This window comes from Manis javanica, chromosome 12 (assembly GCF_040802235.1).
Source record: "Manis javanica isolate MJ-LG chromosome 12, MJ_LKY, whole genome shotgun sequence".
Classification (NCBI taxonomy): Eukaryota; Metazoa; Chordata; class Mammalia; order Pholidota; family Manidae; genus Manis; species Manis javanica.
In genome coordinates, this window is record NC_133167.1 from 2,239,896 (window position 1) to 2,256,453 (window position 16,558).

Consider the following 16,558-nt stretch of genomic DNA (forward strand, 5'->3'; position numbering starts at 1 on the left):
GCTTAACTGACAGACGGCATTATGCTAGTTTCAGGGGTACTTTGTTTCAGAGAACAGAGAAAATAAGAGAGGGAAATTAGTATTCATACATATACTCACCCAACAAACATTTGCCAAACACAGGCTAGGTGTGCGCTAGTGCTTGGGGTCCCGTAATAGTGAGGCGGATGGGGGGGGGAGGTGGGACAGAGAGAAAAATGGGAGAGAGAGAGAGAAATGATGATAGATAGATAGATAGATAGATAGATAGATAGATAGATAGATAGATAGATAGATAGATAGATAGATAGATAGATGATAGATAATAGATAGATGATAGATAGATAGTTAGATGATAGATAGATAGATTGATAGATAGAAAGGCACTGAGATATATGAATAGATAAACAGACATAATTAAAGGTATAGAAACATAAATACATAACATAAATTCTGTTAGGTTTGATAAGTGTATGTAAAAATTTGAGTGGAAAAACAATGACAAGGGCCGCCCATGCGGGGACTGGGGAACACTGTGTCCCAGCATTCTACACCGGGCATCTCGCGTCAGGTGGTCAGGAGGAAGCGCCGTGACAAAGTGACATTTGAGCAGGGAGGTAACGGAGGGACAAACAGCCTGCGCGGCAGCCCCACTGGAGCACCATTCGCCGTCCCCAGAGACAGGAGAGCTGCAGGTGAGGGGGTCCCTGCACAGGAGTCTGGCGGTGACAGGGTCTGGGAGCACTGGACATGAGCCTCAGGGAGAGGGACCCTGACCCGTGGGCCACGAAGCTCTGAGGCTGCATGGTGACAAAGCGCAGCCCCCGCCCGGTGGGTCAGGCCCTAGGGGACAATGGCCATTATGAGGAGACAGAACTGGCCCCAGCGCTGACCGTGGCTGGGGGACAGGGCACAGGGTCCTTGGGGGAACGCTCACATTATATTATTAAGTGAGAAAACCATTGAAAAAGTATATATTCATAAAATTCTAATTTAAATAAACATCTTTATAGGTACGTACAAATATTTATGTATTAACAGAATAAACAAAATATGCAACATTATACGTTACTGTAATAAATAAAGACCAAAGAATGTATTGCAATATGATGCTGTTTCGTGTGTGGAGAGAGAGGGAAGTGATACCAAACTGTTGCCCGTGCTTCTCTCTCTGGATCAAAGCGAGTTTTTATTTTCTTCCTCATTTTCCAGTGTTTGAGCAGTGAACATACTGAACATGGATTCTGCAGCAAGAAAAACCGAGTAATTATTTTGCTTACTTTCTTAATGAAGATAGAAGCGGGGATCTGAGAACCTGACTAGATCTGAAGTCCGTGCCACATGGCAGTTCACGTGCTCAGGTGTGTTCAGGTAGGAAGTTTGCCGGCTCGGGTCAGCTCAGCAGGAGCTGGGCCTGAGGACGAGCCGAAGGGCTGGGGCGGCGTGTGCCTGAGGACCCAGCAGGCTCTCCTGATGTGAGGGACCCGTGCCTGGTCAGGCTGGCGAGCACCTCCTGGGGGCGGACTGCTGGGCACCTGCGCTGCTAAGGGTTCTAGCGGGGCCCAGGCGTGGCTTCCTGGCGCAGCATGCCACAGAAACTGGCTCTTTTAAGAAAGGCTAGGATTGGAGTTTGAAAGGTGACAAACCCAAATAATGCTTGCCTTTTCCTGAGTGGTATTATTATGATTGTTACATTTTAGCCCACTTTCTCAGGCATGTACATCAGGATGTTTTTCCTGTTCTCTGGTTCGTCAGTCTCATCAGAGGTATAAAATACGTATTAACACTAAACTATTTTAAATATTATAAAGCAGATGCAGATGAATTCAGCCCTAGCTTATTCATGAAGAAAATGTGCAATTAGGAAAAAGGGCCCCCTACATTGCAAGGACCCTTCTCAGCCATTCCTAGGCCCCTGTCCCCCATTTTCCATTGAGATTTTTCTATCATTGTTATTCTTGAAGAAGAATAGGGGGTATGAGAGAAACCTTCTGTTTATGTCAGTGAACATCTGAGATGTCAAAACCAGTAATGTGAGGAAAAAGAGCTGCTAATAAGGGAGAGGTCTCTCAAATTTTGCCCCTCTTGGTGTTTCCAAAACACCGGAGAGGGTAGTTCCCCTTGAGGCATGGCCTCCTAACAAAAGGTCCCTCCAATACCTTAGTGAGAGCAATGGTTTCTAAGTCACCCGGCACGTGTACGGTTTAAAGAGTAGTGCCACGCACTGTGTCTTATGTAAGTTCGCTTTTCCTGTGTTCCTACCTTACAAATGAAGAAAGTGAGGTTCAGGGGTTAAGCGATTGCCCTGGTCAGCAATTGGTGGCCTGTAGCACCAGAACTTAATTTTTTTTAGCAAAAAAGACAATAATGTTCTTATATTCTTGTAAAAGTGGGAGCCAGAATGTGTCCTGCTGTCGCACCATCCCAGACAAGAGTTTAAGCAACATTGACCATTCCATCAAACAGCTTTTAAAATCTTATCCTAACATGGAAACTGTGCAATGTCTAGAGAAGTGATGCCAGGCCAAGGGTGGCTGTGCAGAGCTTGGACGTGAGCAGGATGAGAGCAAGGGGTGCCCAGCCCTGGGAAGCGAGTCCTGGAGGTGAGGCATCAGCTGTTTCATCATCTCTGGGGAATGTGCTGGGTCCCAAGCTGCCTGTGGCTGGCACCTGGGTCACCCGCAGCTCGAGTCACAGGGACGTGGAGAGCTGGTGTGACTCACCCGCGCTTCATCTGCATTTGCTGTCTGGCAGGAATGATGTCCATCGTACCAGCACTTGGTATGACCCGATCCCTTCCGGCCGATGCCCTGACTGAACTTGCTTCTCGAGGACGAAGAGCTAACGTCAGCTTCCAGGCTGGAGGTCTTGGCATACGAGTGGCGGCTCTCAGGCGTTCCCCATCAGGCCCAGGAAGTCTGAGCACACGGGCAGGAAGGCAGCCGTGCGGGAGGCCCGACTGCCAGCCCCGTCCCACCTCACCGGGGGCGGGGGCAGGAGGCAGCCCGAGCACGGGGCTCCTCTCCAGAGACCAGCCACTGCAGGGCAACAGGGCGGGAACTGATGGGGGCACCGGCTGTCAGACCAGGGGGCCAGCAGAAAGGGACAAGCCGGGGACGGAGCCACAGAGCCACAGACAAGCAAGACAGGAGCCTGCAGGGGGTTCCAGAAGGTTCCCTACGGCGGGCGCTGGGGCTGCTGGCTGGTTCCCCTTGGATGTCGGGCACAAAGCAGAAGCAGTGGGTCTGAGTACATATGTCAGCGGTGGGCAGGCAGCCTCTGGGCCACCAGGAGAGGAGTGGCCAAAACGAGCACCTGGCAGTGAATGTAGGTGTCTTCCTCCCCAGGAACTCTGCATTCATCTGCCCGGATTGATTGCACGGTCCCCTAAAAGGGGCCAGGTGATGACAGGACCCCTGCAGGCCCCACCCAGCCCAGGCTCCTTGCCAAGCATGAGCTCTCCATCAGCCAGCATCCACCCTCCAAACAGTAAATGCCCAGGTGCCACTGCAACCGAGGGTGGGGCTGGGGGTCAGGGGAGGGTTTGTGGGCTGCCCCGGGTCCTGGGCTTGGACTAGCTGGTTGTCCAAGACGAGAGCCTCCAGCTCAAGGCCAGCTCAGCTGATGTTCACGGCCCGTCCCCTGCCACCTCTCCCTAAATCTAGAAGCACCAGTGAAGAAAGGACAGACCAGGCCCAGACCCATTTCCAACGCACTCGCAAGCGGGAAGAGCTGAAGGACCAAGGGGCGGTAAGGCCAAGTTCCGGTCACTCCAGGGCCACAGCCACAGAGTGGAGGTGACACTCTCTGTCTGGGGTTTCAGTGGGGATCAAATCAAAGTGAATATAACATGTTTTCAAAATTGTAAGTTTCTAAAGTAATTGCCAGAGAAACCCAAGCCTGTAAGCGCCCGGCTGCTGGGCAGCCCAAGGTCTCTTGTGGGTCTCCCATGGGGTCGCAGGGGCCAGGGCGCAGGTCAGCTGTCCTCCAGTCTAGGAGACAGGAGCTGGGGAGACCAAGCCCGACTTCATTCGGGCCACAGGAAGCCCACCAAGTTGGGTGCTGTGCGCCCCGGGGAGCCCAGGGGCACCACACAGTGAGCCGCCTTAGCCCCACAATCCTGTCGCCTCCTCCTGTGTCCCAGGGCCACCTCCCAGCATCTGGCAGCCACGGTGGACCCTCCCACTCCAGGGGGGACTCCTTCGGCATCTGCCGGGGTGGGGGAGACGCTCGCAGCTCTCTTCAAGGCGACACCGCCCCCAGGGAGGCCTCCTGCCACATTCTTGGCAGGCCGGGCCTGTCTCCATCCTGCATCCCATAACATGTGGGCCCCATTTGCAGGGCACAGTGCTCGGGTGGGATCCAGAGGGTGGCTGCTGGGATGAGGCTTAAACATTTCCACCTGAGAATGTGGAGGGGGTACCCCCCAGTGTGATGAAAGGACCAGAGAGGCGACGCTGTGCACCAAGTGGGGGGCAGGCCCTGAGGTGGGGAGGCAGGAGGCGTCCTCTGGGGGCGGCGCTGGTTCTGAGCCCCGGGACCCCCCAGCCAGAAGCCGGTGGCGGGGACAGCGGGTGACAGGAGTGCCCAGGCACCAGCTGCACCCCCATCGCAGTCCCTGGCCAAACGCACTATCTGCTTCTCAGGGCTCACGGACCAGCAGGCCAGCCCCAAGGAGGCTGCCAGGTGACCAGACCCACCAGGTTCCCGTCAGCAAGGCCTGCACCCCCAGAACCCGGCCGTGCTCCCCTGCAGCTGCAGGTTCCCCTCAGGGCCCAAGAAGGAGCCCCCGCAGCCCCCTGGGAGCAGGCTGAGCTGAGCCCCAGGCACTGTCGCCTGTCCAGAGCTGGCACTAGGCCCTGTGAGTCGCCGCACTCCCTGGTTCCTCTGCGGCAGGACAGCCTGTTCACACCTCCTTGGCTCTGCCGGCACCACCAGAAGTGGTAGGTAAGTCCAGAGGCGCACCACCACACCGGATTGTGGGGCTAAGGCGGCTCACTGCGTGATGCCCCTGGGCTGCCCGGGGTGCACAGCACCCAACATACTCTGGTGTCTGGGCAGGTACTGAAAACCAAAAGTGGACTGACTCTCACTCAGCAGAATCAGAACAGGCCAGGTGACCCCACACGATGTGGCCACCTAACCCCTCGTCCGTGTGCCCACCATGGCCCATCTCATGACCTCACCATCCCACGGCCTCACCCACACTTAGGTGACCACGGGGCCCACCCCCTGTGCCGAGGACGTGGGGAGGAAGTCCACAGCGCCCAGGGACCACAGAATAAGCCTGGGAACGTCGGGATCAGCAGTGATTGGAGGGGACGGCCTTGGGTGGAGGGAGCAGGCGACACTGAGAGCCATGGGGAAACAGTAGCAGGACACATCACCGTGTACATACAGCCCAGAAGCCGTCCCACGAGTGTTTCAAATATTATTCATGAAATGCTGTCACCCCCAGGGAGATGGGTACCAGTATCACCCCAGTTTACAGACAGGAACAATGAGGCATGGAGAGGATGACCGACAAGGTCTCAAAATCATGGAGGGGTGAAACCAGAAGGCAGTTAGTGACCAGTTAGGGGTAGGAAGCTGGGAGGGGCCCCTGGGGTTCCATCGGGGGCCTGACAACTTGGGGACATTGCTGGGCATCGGGGAAGCCGTCCTGCAGAGTAGGGGCTCGAGAAACTGGGAAGTCACGGGCAGGCAGGCTGGCCTGCAGGGACGAAGCCTCAGGAGATCCCACATGCCCTCCAGGGACCCACCAGGCCCTGGACCCTGCCCTAGAATCCCCACATCCCAGCCAAGAGGGAGGTTGGGAGGAGGCGCAGCTCAGGGTACGGACGTTCTCCGTGGGCCCTGTGTGCCTGGCCATGGCCTGGCCACGGCAGGTCAGCAGCCCAGCGGGATTCGAGTCCAGCCCAGCAGCCTCAGGTTCTGCCCAAGCCAGCGGCATAGGGAAGAGAGCAGGTGGCCCAAGAAAGCCTGTCCAGGAAGAAGCCTCAAAGAGTGGCCAGTGCAGGGCAGAGGAGGTCAGGGGAACCCTGAAAACCTTAAAGACTTTCAGAGGGAAGGAACCTCCAGCCCTCCCAGTAAGAGGCTTCCCCTTGCAAAAAAAAGAAAAAGTTTGAAGAGAAAAAACCCTTAGAACGGGAAAAGTACTGTGTAGCCTCCAGGCAAGTCCCCAGGAGGCAGGCGGGCAGTGGGCAGGCCCGTTCCCAGCCCAGCTCCCGGCCCAGCTGCTCCGCTCAGGGTGCCGGCCACTTGGCGTGAGGCCTGCCTGCCGACTGGAACTTTGAAAAACAACTTCCTGTCAATAAATGTGAACAAAAATTTGGACCCATCTTCAAAGTGATGAGTTATGCTGAAAATATGTTCCTGTGGATGGGGGTGGGGGGTGGGGGGGGTGGATCATTCGTGGCACTTTGGCATTTGGGGGAGTTTATAAATAACCATGCAGGTCTGCTTGGGTTCCGCCTGCCATGGGAAAACGCTCAGCGCCGGCGAGCAGAGGGAGACCTGGAGACCAGGAGCCGTGTGTGACCCATCAGGAGGTGACACTGCCCCGCAGCCGGCCTCCCGGGCAGGGCTGGCAGGAGGGCCCCTGGAAGAGCCTGGCTCGCCCCGCGCAGGGAGGACAGGGGCTCCCAAGCCCCTGACCAGCGCTGGGCCGTGAGGTGGGCCCCCTGGACCAGCGCCCCCATTTGCATTTTGGAGGGAGAAAAGGAAGGGATAGACTCTGCATGTGGTTTCCATCAGCTGAGAAAACTAAAACCATGTGCTGGCATTTCTAGCTGACATGGTCCTTGTTATTTTAATGAGAAAGTCCATAATTAGGGGCCAGAGTGAAAACGAAGCGACAGCACCCTTCCCCTTGGTGCCCACACCTCGGGTCCCAGGAGCCTGGCGGCCGATGCACACCGTGTCCCCCAACCTCCCGCGTGGGTGCAGGCAGAGGACAGCAGGCAGCACGGCAAACACAGGCCTTCCGTGCTAACGATTCCTCTCTGGGTGTCGAAGGTGTGGCAGTTCATTTGTCAGCATTCAGACCTCATTACGGCATTAACTGCCTCACTCAGTGCCAAAGAGCCAGCTTTGCACGCCTATAAATTAGAGTACATCAAACCCGAGTTTATTGAGTCCCAGCCAATCAGAAGTAAAGCTTCCATAACTTTTTACAATTCTCTGCATTCTTCCAATTACATTAAAATATTTATTGTACCTTGCATGATATATATAAATGTTTTATTAAGAACACTTGAAAGCTGGTTCTTTACACGGGAAAAAAAAAAAGATAAGGCTGCATGCATGCTGGCAGTATGTACGCTCTTTTGCTGGTTTCGTGGAGGGAAAGAGCCCTGATTGGATTTGCAGGGGTTATTCGCAAGAATAAACAGTTGGGCACACAGCCTGCCCTTTATCTATGGCTGCTCACCTTCCTCAGCAGCTCCCCTGCAGAGTGGGTTCCTGTTTTGTGTCCCCCCCACCCCCCAGGCCTGTCAGACTTTGTTCCAGAGTCCTGGTGCACCTCCTGCCTCCAGAGAGCAGGACGAGGCGGAGCAGGACCCGCCTCATCTGTTGGCACCGCCTGGGAGGTAGGTCCCGTGAGAGGGCTAAGGACTTCCACCGCGCCTCCGCCCTGCCCTTGGCTGGCTGCGTCACGCCCCCTGAACTTCCGACTCTGAATCTCAAGCCTCTAACTTCAACACAGGCATGACAACGAATGTGCCCGAGAGCCCTCACCATCCCTCCACCCAAGCTCGGAGGGTGACCTGCCGCGCCATTTCAGGGGCATCTCCTTTCGATGTCGTCTCCATCCCATCAGTACCTCCACCCCGGGGTCCCTCTGCTCCTGACAGGCCAAGTTCTCAGGGATATAATGCATCGCAGCAGAAGGAAGCTGAGGCCCCGCTGAGGCTCTGCCTCAGGGAATAACAACAACACCACCAGCTAGACTTGCCCCTGCTTGCAGTACTCACAAGGCCCTGAGCCCTGCAGCCCCCGCCCCAGCCCCAGGGGGCTCCCGCCCTGCCGGGATTAGTGCAGCAGGGAAGGGACTGCGCCTCCCACAGAAGTACACTGAAGGGTCCTTATCAGAAATCCTGTGCCCGCAGACACTGCCCTGCGTAGGGCGCCTCTGCTGCCTGCAGACGCCCTGGCGTGGAGACACAAAGCTCTTTGCTAGCACCCCACCGCCCACAGGAACAGACCTCAGGTCGCAGAAGGGCTCTGGCGTAACAGAAGGTGACTTGTGCTTCCAATGTCCGAGGCGGGCGCTCCTGACTGGCAGATGTGCTGTCCCCCCAGGAGTTCAGTGCCCAGCACCTTCACCACCCTGGGGCCACAGGATGTATGCCACTAGCCAAGGCAGAGAGAGGCTGGAAGGGCACCGGGGGGGGGATGGGGGGGTCTAGCGCCAGGCCTGGGGGTGGTGCACGTCACTGCCTGCAGTCCGTGGGCTCTTCCCCAGTCCCACGGGTAATGTATCCAGCTGTGTGTCCAGAAAGAAGGGGAAAGACTTGAGCAAGTGGCCATCTTGGCTACAAGGGCCTGTTTTTCACACAGGACTGTGTGGGGCAGGCTCGGCTGCCCAGCGTCGCCTTCATAGACCACAGCTCTGTCTGCTACTTGCACTGACCATCCCACCCAATCAGCTGTTGCCGTCATGCTTGTTTCTTCATGGATGCAAGTAGCTGCTGCTGAAACAGACATCACATTTGCATTCAAGGCAGAAAGATAAGGAAAGGGGTCGGGGAACTGACCATATCTGTCCTCTATTACAGGAAAGCACAAGCTTTCCTAGAAACTCTTTCAACAAAAAAGGGTTCACTGACCAGACTAGGTCACATGGCCTCCCCTGGCCAAAAGGGAAGCTGCAAGAGGACTCATACAATCGTCCTGGACCAATCGGGCTCCCCCGCCTGGGGCTGGGCTCATTGCCGTTACAAGCCAAACTGTGGTTTGGCTCTGTGAGGGAAGGGGGACGGCTATGGGTAGGCACCCAGCGGGGCTGCCAACTCGGGAAGACAGATCTCTGTGTAACACTGGAGGGGTGGACAGTGGCCCTCAGAGTCTCAGGTCTACACAGAATCTCAGAACGTGAACTTTTCAGAAATAGGTCTTTGCAGATACAATTAGTTCAGAATATCGGGATCTGATTAGTTAAGAGATTGGAACCTGGCACTGTCTGTAGGTGCCCTGGAGGCAGGCATGGACCGAGTCCCAAGGGTTAGAAGCAGTAGATGTGCCGGCGGGCTGAACAACAGTGAACGCCAAGCTCGGAGCCCCAGCCAGACAAGGACAGTTCCTGAGATCCAGGCACAGCACACAGAGTCGCTCACTATTTGCTGTAGTTCTGTTCCATAAAGTCGCTGCAAACACCGAATCAGTGACTACTGAACCATTGCTCCTGGGAGGTTCCTGCCAGCCTCTGGTCATGTTTTCATAACCTGATCAACACGTGACCTTGTTTTCCGCGTGCTTCTGTTTTAAAGACACTATGTCTGATATATGTCATTGATCCATTAGTGTTGAACTCATGGCCAACAGCACTACAGCTCACACCCAAGCCAAGCTCACTGAACACACGTAGCTTCTCCGTAAGGCACGTCACAGCCTTCCCGCACCGAGGCAGCTAGACAACACTTCGGCACTAGGCTTGGGGGCCACCTTACGGAGCAAAATCACCCAGAAATGTGGAAACGTGGTACTAAAATAGACTGCAAAGAGGACACTTGTTAACAATATCAGAGCTACAACAGGAGGCAGAGTCTCTCCTTGTCTCATCCTCAGCTGAGAATGTGCACAGAGCACCTCAAACATTTCCCCTTCTGCACACGTCCAAAACGACCCAGAAGCCCCATGAGCACCGATCTGGGGTGACAAACAAGTATTAGCAAGTCGGCCAAGTTGCAAACCCAGACCCTGCCAGCAGTGAGGACCGACAGTGCTATGAAGAGGCTGAACACTCTTCTGCTCCGTGGAGAGACTGAGAGCCTGCCTCCTCGCCGCCTCAGAGGCTGCCGTCCCGGAGGGCAGTCAGGCCAAGGGGTCCCGAGGACCACGGCCAGGGGCGCTGCTCTGCGGGGCTTTGAGCTGAGGGCTCACATGGAGGCCCCTCAGGCTTCGGGGTGAAATCTGGCAGGACCAGTCCAGGAGATCACTGGCAAGAGTCAACCTAACGGCCTGGGAAAGAAAGCCACAGGGGCACCACCCACAGACGTCTGCCCCGCAGGACGAGACGTGTCACCTAGTCCACTTCCCTACAGCTTAATCAGCCGCATCATGTGAAAATAACCACCAGCTCCCAGAATGGCAGCAGCGGCTCCGTTTCTGGGGACAGCTCAGCGTCAAGAGCACCGAACGACCCAGTGACAGCCAACGGACACGCCGGCCCGGACAGGATGTCCGTCGTCTTCCACTAGGGACGAAGGAGGCCTGTTCTGCTCCCCAGCTGTGTGCCGCCTGGTTTTAAGGTGTGAAGGAAGGTTTGGGAGGTTTGGGAAACCTCAGCCTTGTGATCACAACTCCGTTTTTAAATAAAACAAAGAAAAAGCAATACATTGATTAGTCTTGCTTCTCCCTCAAACACTAACCCAGATTTCTGGTGGGAGGTGGGCGTGCTTCCTGCGGCCGCTCAGCTTACTCTCTGGTCCTTGCGGGAGTTCTTCTGGCCCTTCATAAAGGCTTCAGTGCGCACACCAGGAAGAAAACTCCAGAAAGCTGCAATTCAGGCTTGGTCTGAACATAGGATGCTTCAACTAGAGAGGGCCCGCCAGCTGGGGACGCAGTCCCGGCCGGGCAGGTCTTCCACACAGACAGACACAGTCCTCTGGGCTCACCCCTCCACACCCATGCTTCCTCTTTCAAATGTCATCAAAAAATTGGGGAGGATGCCCTGCCTTCCTAAGTGGAAAAGTCTGTTCCATCTATTGTTGGTAAGTACAAAGGTATTTCTCTGCTGAATGGTTTGAAAATTAATTTCAAAGCTTACAAATACCCACATCTCCCTCACACCCCTTAGGATGGTTACTATCAAAGAACCGGAAAATAATAGGCATTGGTGGGGATGTGAAGAAATCAGAAGCCTTCTGCACCATTGGTGGGAATGAAAAATGGTGCAGCCATTATGCAAAACACTGTGATCCTTGCTTTAAAATTTAAAGAATTACCATATGATCTAGCAAATCCACCTCGGAATATATGTACCCAAAAGAATTAAAAGCAGCAATTCAAAGAGAGATTTATACAGCCATGCTCACAGCGGCACTAGCACGACAGCTAAAAGGCAGAAGCTGCCCAGGTGCCCCTGGGGCCATGAATAGATAAGCAAAACATAATTTAAAATCCATACAATGAATATTCAGCCTCGGAAAAGGAGCAAATAAATTCTGATATACACCATAACGTGCATGAACCTGGATGCCATTATGCTAAATGAAATTAGCTGGTCACAAAAGGAACGCATACAGTACGATTCCACTTATACGAGGTCCTGAGAGTGGCCAGATTCAGAGACAGAAAGGGGATGGTGGGGCCAGAAGCTGGGGAGAGGGGAACCGGAAATCAGTGTTTGACGGGTGCAGAATTTCAGTTTGGGAAGATGAAAAAGTTCTGGAGATGATGGTGGGAATTCACAACAGTGAATATGCTTGGTGCACATTTTTAAATGGTTAAGATGGTGAATTTTATGCTAGTGCATTCCACCACAGTTAAAAAGATAAGTATGCCCATCGTTTGACCTAACATTTCCTTTTCTACCTTGTTCTTTGACCTGATTAGCCTTAAATTACAGGGATTTAGCTATAAGCACATGCTTATCAGTATTATTATAACAAAACAAAGCAAACACAAAAGCAACCTAAATGTTCAATAATAAATTGGCAGAACATGGGGTGGGCATTAAAAATGAATTGAAAATATATTTGTTCATCCAATCTTTATAAAAATTATTATACACTTACATATATGGAAAGAAATTTGAGATGCTCTATAACAAAATGTTAATTATATGTTAACTCTGACTGATATCATTTTTTATTTTTGCCTAATCTGTATTTCCTGATTTTTTTCCTTGTGAGTGTGTAACAGTTAAAATTTTAGAAACCAAAACGTCCTGGAGAGGTGACACTTTTTAAAAATAGTACTACTATTATAATTATTATTGTTTATGTGCCTTTAATATGCCAGCTATCACCACAGAATTTATCCTATTAATCATCAAAGAATTAGGTGGTATGAAGACTGCCCATTTCACAGTTGATAGCTGAGTTTCACTGAGGTTTGATCTCTAATGAGATAATGCTTTTATTGTACCTTATCATTTCTGAAACGCTTTAACAAGGGATTTTGTTACATACTTGACCAAAGAAAATGTAGATAAAGCAGAGATTGTATGCCCATCTCACAGACGGGAAAAATGAGATGCGAAGGGGTTTGGCAATCTTTTGGCCGAGCCCACAAGCCTCACAAATGCTACGGCTGGGGCCTGAAGTCTGGCCTCCGCACTTCACTGTGTTACCTGTTTGACAGTTGCGGTTCAAGAGCAGGGAACAGCTCCGGGGCAGGGTGTGGGGTGGGGAAACGGGCAGAGATGGCTGCTGGGCGGCCTGTCCAGGCCTCCTTTGCCCCTGGGCTGCCGTGAGACCTCCTCCGTATATCAACTGATTAAACAGTAGAAAATACTTTTTTTTAAAGGCCTATTTCTCAGTCTCCCATGCAAGCTGCAGTGGGTTGAATGGTGACCCCCAAAAGTTATGTCCACCCCTAACCTGTGAATGTGAATTTGGAAAAAGTCTCTTTGCGGGTGCAATGTAGTTAAGATCTTGAGATGAGGAGAGGCCCTAAAATCCAGCGACCCGTTTTTAAAAAGAAAGGGGATGGGGGAAGACACCCAGAGGAGGCCATGTGAAGACAGGCGGAGACTGGACCTATGAGCCGGCCACCATGGGACGCCAGAGGCGTGGGGAGCGGCCGGGAGCAGAGCCTCCCCAAGACGCTCCAAGGACAGCACGGCCCTGCAGGGGGCCTGGCGTCAGAGCCGGGAGAGGATGGATCGCTGCTGTCTTAAGCAACCCTGTTTGTCCTGATTTGTCACGGTGGCCTAGACACTGGTCCGCAGCACACACCCCGTGCTTCATCTGGTCAGTCTCACGCAGGGCTACCACCCGCCACTCACCCGCCCACTGTTTCCCCTGAACCTCAGCTCTGGCCAGGCTTCCAGAAAAGGAACAGGGAATGGCAGGCTCTCCAAGGGGTCCATGACTCACGCAACAGGGAAGACGCACGCTTGCTGGGTGGGCAAGTCCCGGGCAGCCACCTGCCCCGGGCCCACTGTAGCACGGAGCCCTGGCATGACCTGTGCGGGGCCTACGCGGCTGGAGCTTCCCAGGAGCTGCAGTCCTTCCCACGATTTTCATCACCTGCTGTGATGGGACTTCAGCTGCTGGCTCCCACGTGCCCTCCTCGGTGCCCCCGCGCCCACACCGCAGCCCTGACCCTGAGGCAGCCCCCAGCCCCGGCCTCACTGTCAGCTCTCGGCCTTGTGGCCCACATAAGGATTGTGTGTCCAGCAGCTCCAGGAGGGCGGGTCTCTCGTTCTCAAGCCCCTAGTCACTGCCCGCACCCAGCTGGCACCCAGTGGCACCCCGTAACCGAATGAGCAGGCGGGGCCGGAGCCGAGGAATCGTCCAGCACTCTGCTGCATTGCCAGGGAAGAGTGGCGTCGTGGACACACACATGCCCCATGCACACTATACCACTCAGCAGGGACAGGCCCTGCATGCCTGCCCCAGGCCCCCCCTTCTCTCTGCCGTTCTGCCTGGAGGCTTTTCCTGCCATGGAGTCTTGCTTAGCCACAGTAGGCAGCCCTGAAGTGCTGGGCGGTGAAGAGTGGAGTAGACACCCCAGCTTTCAAATCTCTCAAGGGAACAGCAGTTCTCAGAGGCCCCCTAGCCTGAAGCTCAGAGTCCTCAGTGGGACCCTGCTCACCAATCCCCCTTACCACCCACTCCTCACCTGGCTGCCTCCCAGGTCAGCCACCTGCATCCAGGCCTCCCTAGCAGGTCTGCTTCCAGGGACACCCAAACAAACACAGGAACAGCTCCGCATTGGCCACACTCTCACTCGAGAGCTAACATGTGCTTTGTAGCTGGGAGTCACGTGGGTCCTCAATTAAATCTGGAAAGATTTACTTCCCAGATCACCAGGCGCTTTACATTTTCTGGTAATAATCTAGATTCCGAATCTACAAAGAACTGGCCCCTGCCATGCAAAACAGCCATTCAGAGCACACGTTTTTGGCGGCTGAGTTAATTGAAAGACTTGAGACATAAGCCAGAGGCCAGCGTACCTCCGTTTCATGTTTGAAGTATCCACACGGACAGCTCGTGGGCTCTGTGATCTGCCTGGGACTGGCCGGTTCTGTGGCTGGGGTGCTCAGGCAGGGAACAGCAGTCAGAGGCACAGTTCCATGGACTGATTTCCTTCCAACTGGGAAGCCTTTCATCAACACAGGAATGCTGCCGCGGAGTGCATGGACCCACGTGTGGGAGGGGACGGGGCCTGCCAGCAGAGCCTCTCGGAGCAGGACGCGCTCCCGCCCCCCAGGGCCACCGTGCTGCTGTCTGCTGGCGCCCCACCTGGCCACCACGCCTGGCCCTGCTGCCCAAGGCTGAAATCCCCATCAGCCTGTTTCTCTTGGCCCAGAGATCCTCGTGGCTTTTCAGTCATACTGAAAACCATCTTATTGCTGTTTTCAGTTTCTTGTTGGAAGACTGTAAAAGCATGGATCGGACAGAAGTCTGGGCTGCGAGCACAGTGATAGGAAATGAGGAAATTTGCTGAACTGAACAGGGGAACCTGTAGGTCAGACTCAGCAGCCACAGAAACCACCTTGCCCCCAGTAGTTGGGCCTGACCGAAAAATCTACTACCTTCCTACATACAGCCCAGCTGGGGGTAAGTAAAGGGCACCTCCTGGGGCCTTCAGCCCAGCTGAGACCTCAAAGGCAGGAGGCCTGGCTGCAATGAGGCACCCAGTGCGGGGAGACCGAGCAACGGCAGAAAGACTAGGAGGCCTTCCAACAAGTGACATTTTATAACGTTTTTTTCTACATATAAATTAACAAGTATTTATATTATGGAAAATTTGGAATCTATAAAACTTTTAAAACACTGAATTTACAAGCTCAGGTCATGCCTTTTCATGTTACATTAAAACTCTTTTTAAACCTACTTTTGGCATTTGCATGCCATTATTCTGTTATGGCTTGAATTCTGCAAGCAGGCTCCTGCCATTAGACACTTACTCTATTTTCAGTTGTTCTGGGCAACTGCCCTATGTAGGCATCTTTGTGCCTAAAGCATGTTGCCTTTTATCCAAGAGCATAAGTACTGGGCCAAAGGTATGATATGACCTCCCCCTCTTTAAAATTTAATATTTAAAATAACAATTTTGATATAGAAATAACACATATGCATCATAGAAAAAAATAACTTTAAAAAAACCATGGCAGGACTTCCAGTTTCCAGCCCAGCATGCAAGGGGCTGGGAAGCCATCCCCTCACCCTAACAGCCTGGACAAACGGAAAAAACAATGGCCCTTCTTAGGCTCGTCAGAATAGTCAGGACACAGGGCAAACACTTCCCCACAAATGGAGAAACCAGCAGGCAGACAGAGCTGCACAGCTAACCGAACAGGTCCTCCTCGGGAAGCAGCACCGGTGGTTCAGCCTGGCCTGTAACTGGTGAGTCCCTGTGGACACACCTGAGAGCTAAAACCTCCAGGGGGTGGAGGTGGCACCGGGGCCCCAATGACACCAATCACTAGTGTGCTAAGGGCTGTAATGCATGAAGTAGACCGCATCCAAGAGCAGATGGACAATGTAAGCAGAGAGAAATCCTAAGAAAGATCCAAGAGAAATGCTCGAGATCAAAAACACTAACAGAAATAAAGAATGCTTTTGATGGGCTTGCTAGTAGTCTGGACCCAGCTGACCAGAATCTCTGAGCTTGAGGATATGTCAACAAAAACTTCTAAAAAAGTAAAGTAAAGAGACAAAAAGACTGAAAAAACAGAGTGGAATATCCAAGTCTGGGATATTTAAGTCCCAATGTGGAGCTATGCAGCAACTCAAAAAGTATGAATAACATATGGATCCCAGGAATGCCGGAGGAGAGAGAGGAACACAGCAATATTTGAAGGAATAATGACTGAGAATTTCCCCCAAACTAATGTCAGACCCCAAACCACAGATCCAGGAAACTCTGTGAGAACATTAAAGACAAATGCCCAGAGCCCCACACCTCAGTATATCATATTCAAACTGCCGAAAATCAAGGATAAAGAAAATACCTTGTAAGAAGCCAGAGGAGAGAAAAAGAAAAACCTACCTACAGAAGAAACAAAGGTAAGAATTACATCCAGCTTCTCCTCAGAAACCACTTAAGCAAGAGAGTGGAGCAAAATACTTAAAGGGTCGAGAGGGGGGAAAAATCAGCCTAGAACTGTGTACCCTGCAAAATTATCCTTCAAAAGTGAAGGAGAAATAAAGTATCTCAGGCAATAAAAAATTGAGGGAAT

The 16,558-nt window shown here is 53.0% G+C and overlaps 2 long non-coding RNA genes across 3 annotated transcripts in view; one reads left to right on the forward strand and one right to left on the reverse strand.

The window, feature by feature from the left end:
• LOC140844884 (uncharacterized) overlaps positions 1-16,558 on the reverse strand; it is a 145,403-nt gene that overhangs the window by 48,210 nt on the left and 80,635 nt on the right. The window lies entirely within an intron of this gene.
• On the forward strand, positions 866-3,826 carry LOC140844726 (uncharacterized). 2 transcript variants are annotated; one of them, XR_012123205.1, is made up of 5 exons: positions 866-992; positions 1,192-1,340; positions 2,489-2,582; positions 2,734-3,480; positions 3,645-3,826. It is a non-coding gene; the product is annotated as an uncharacterized lncRNA (long non-coding RNA). The 2 variants fall into 2 exon arrangements; XR_012123206.1 differs by lacking the exon at positions 2,489-2,582.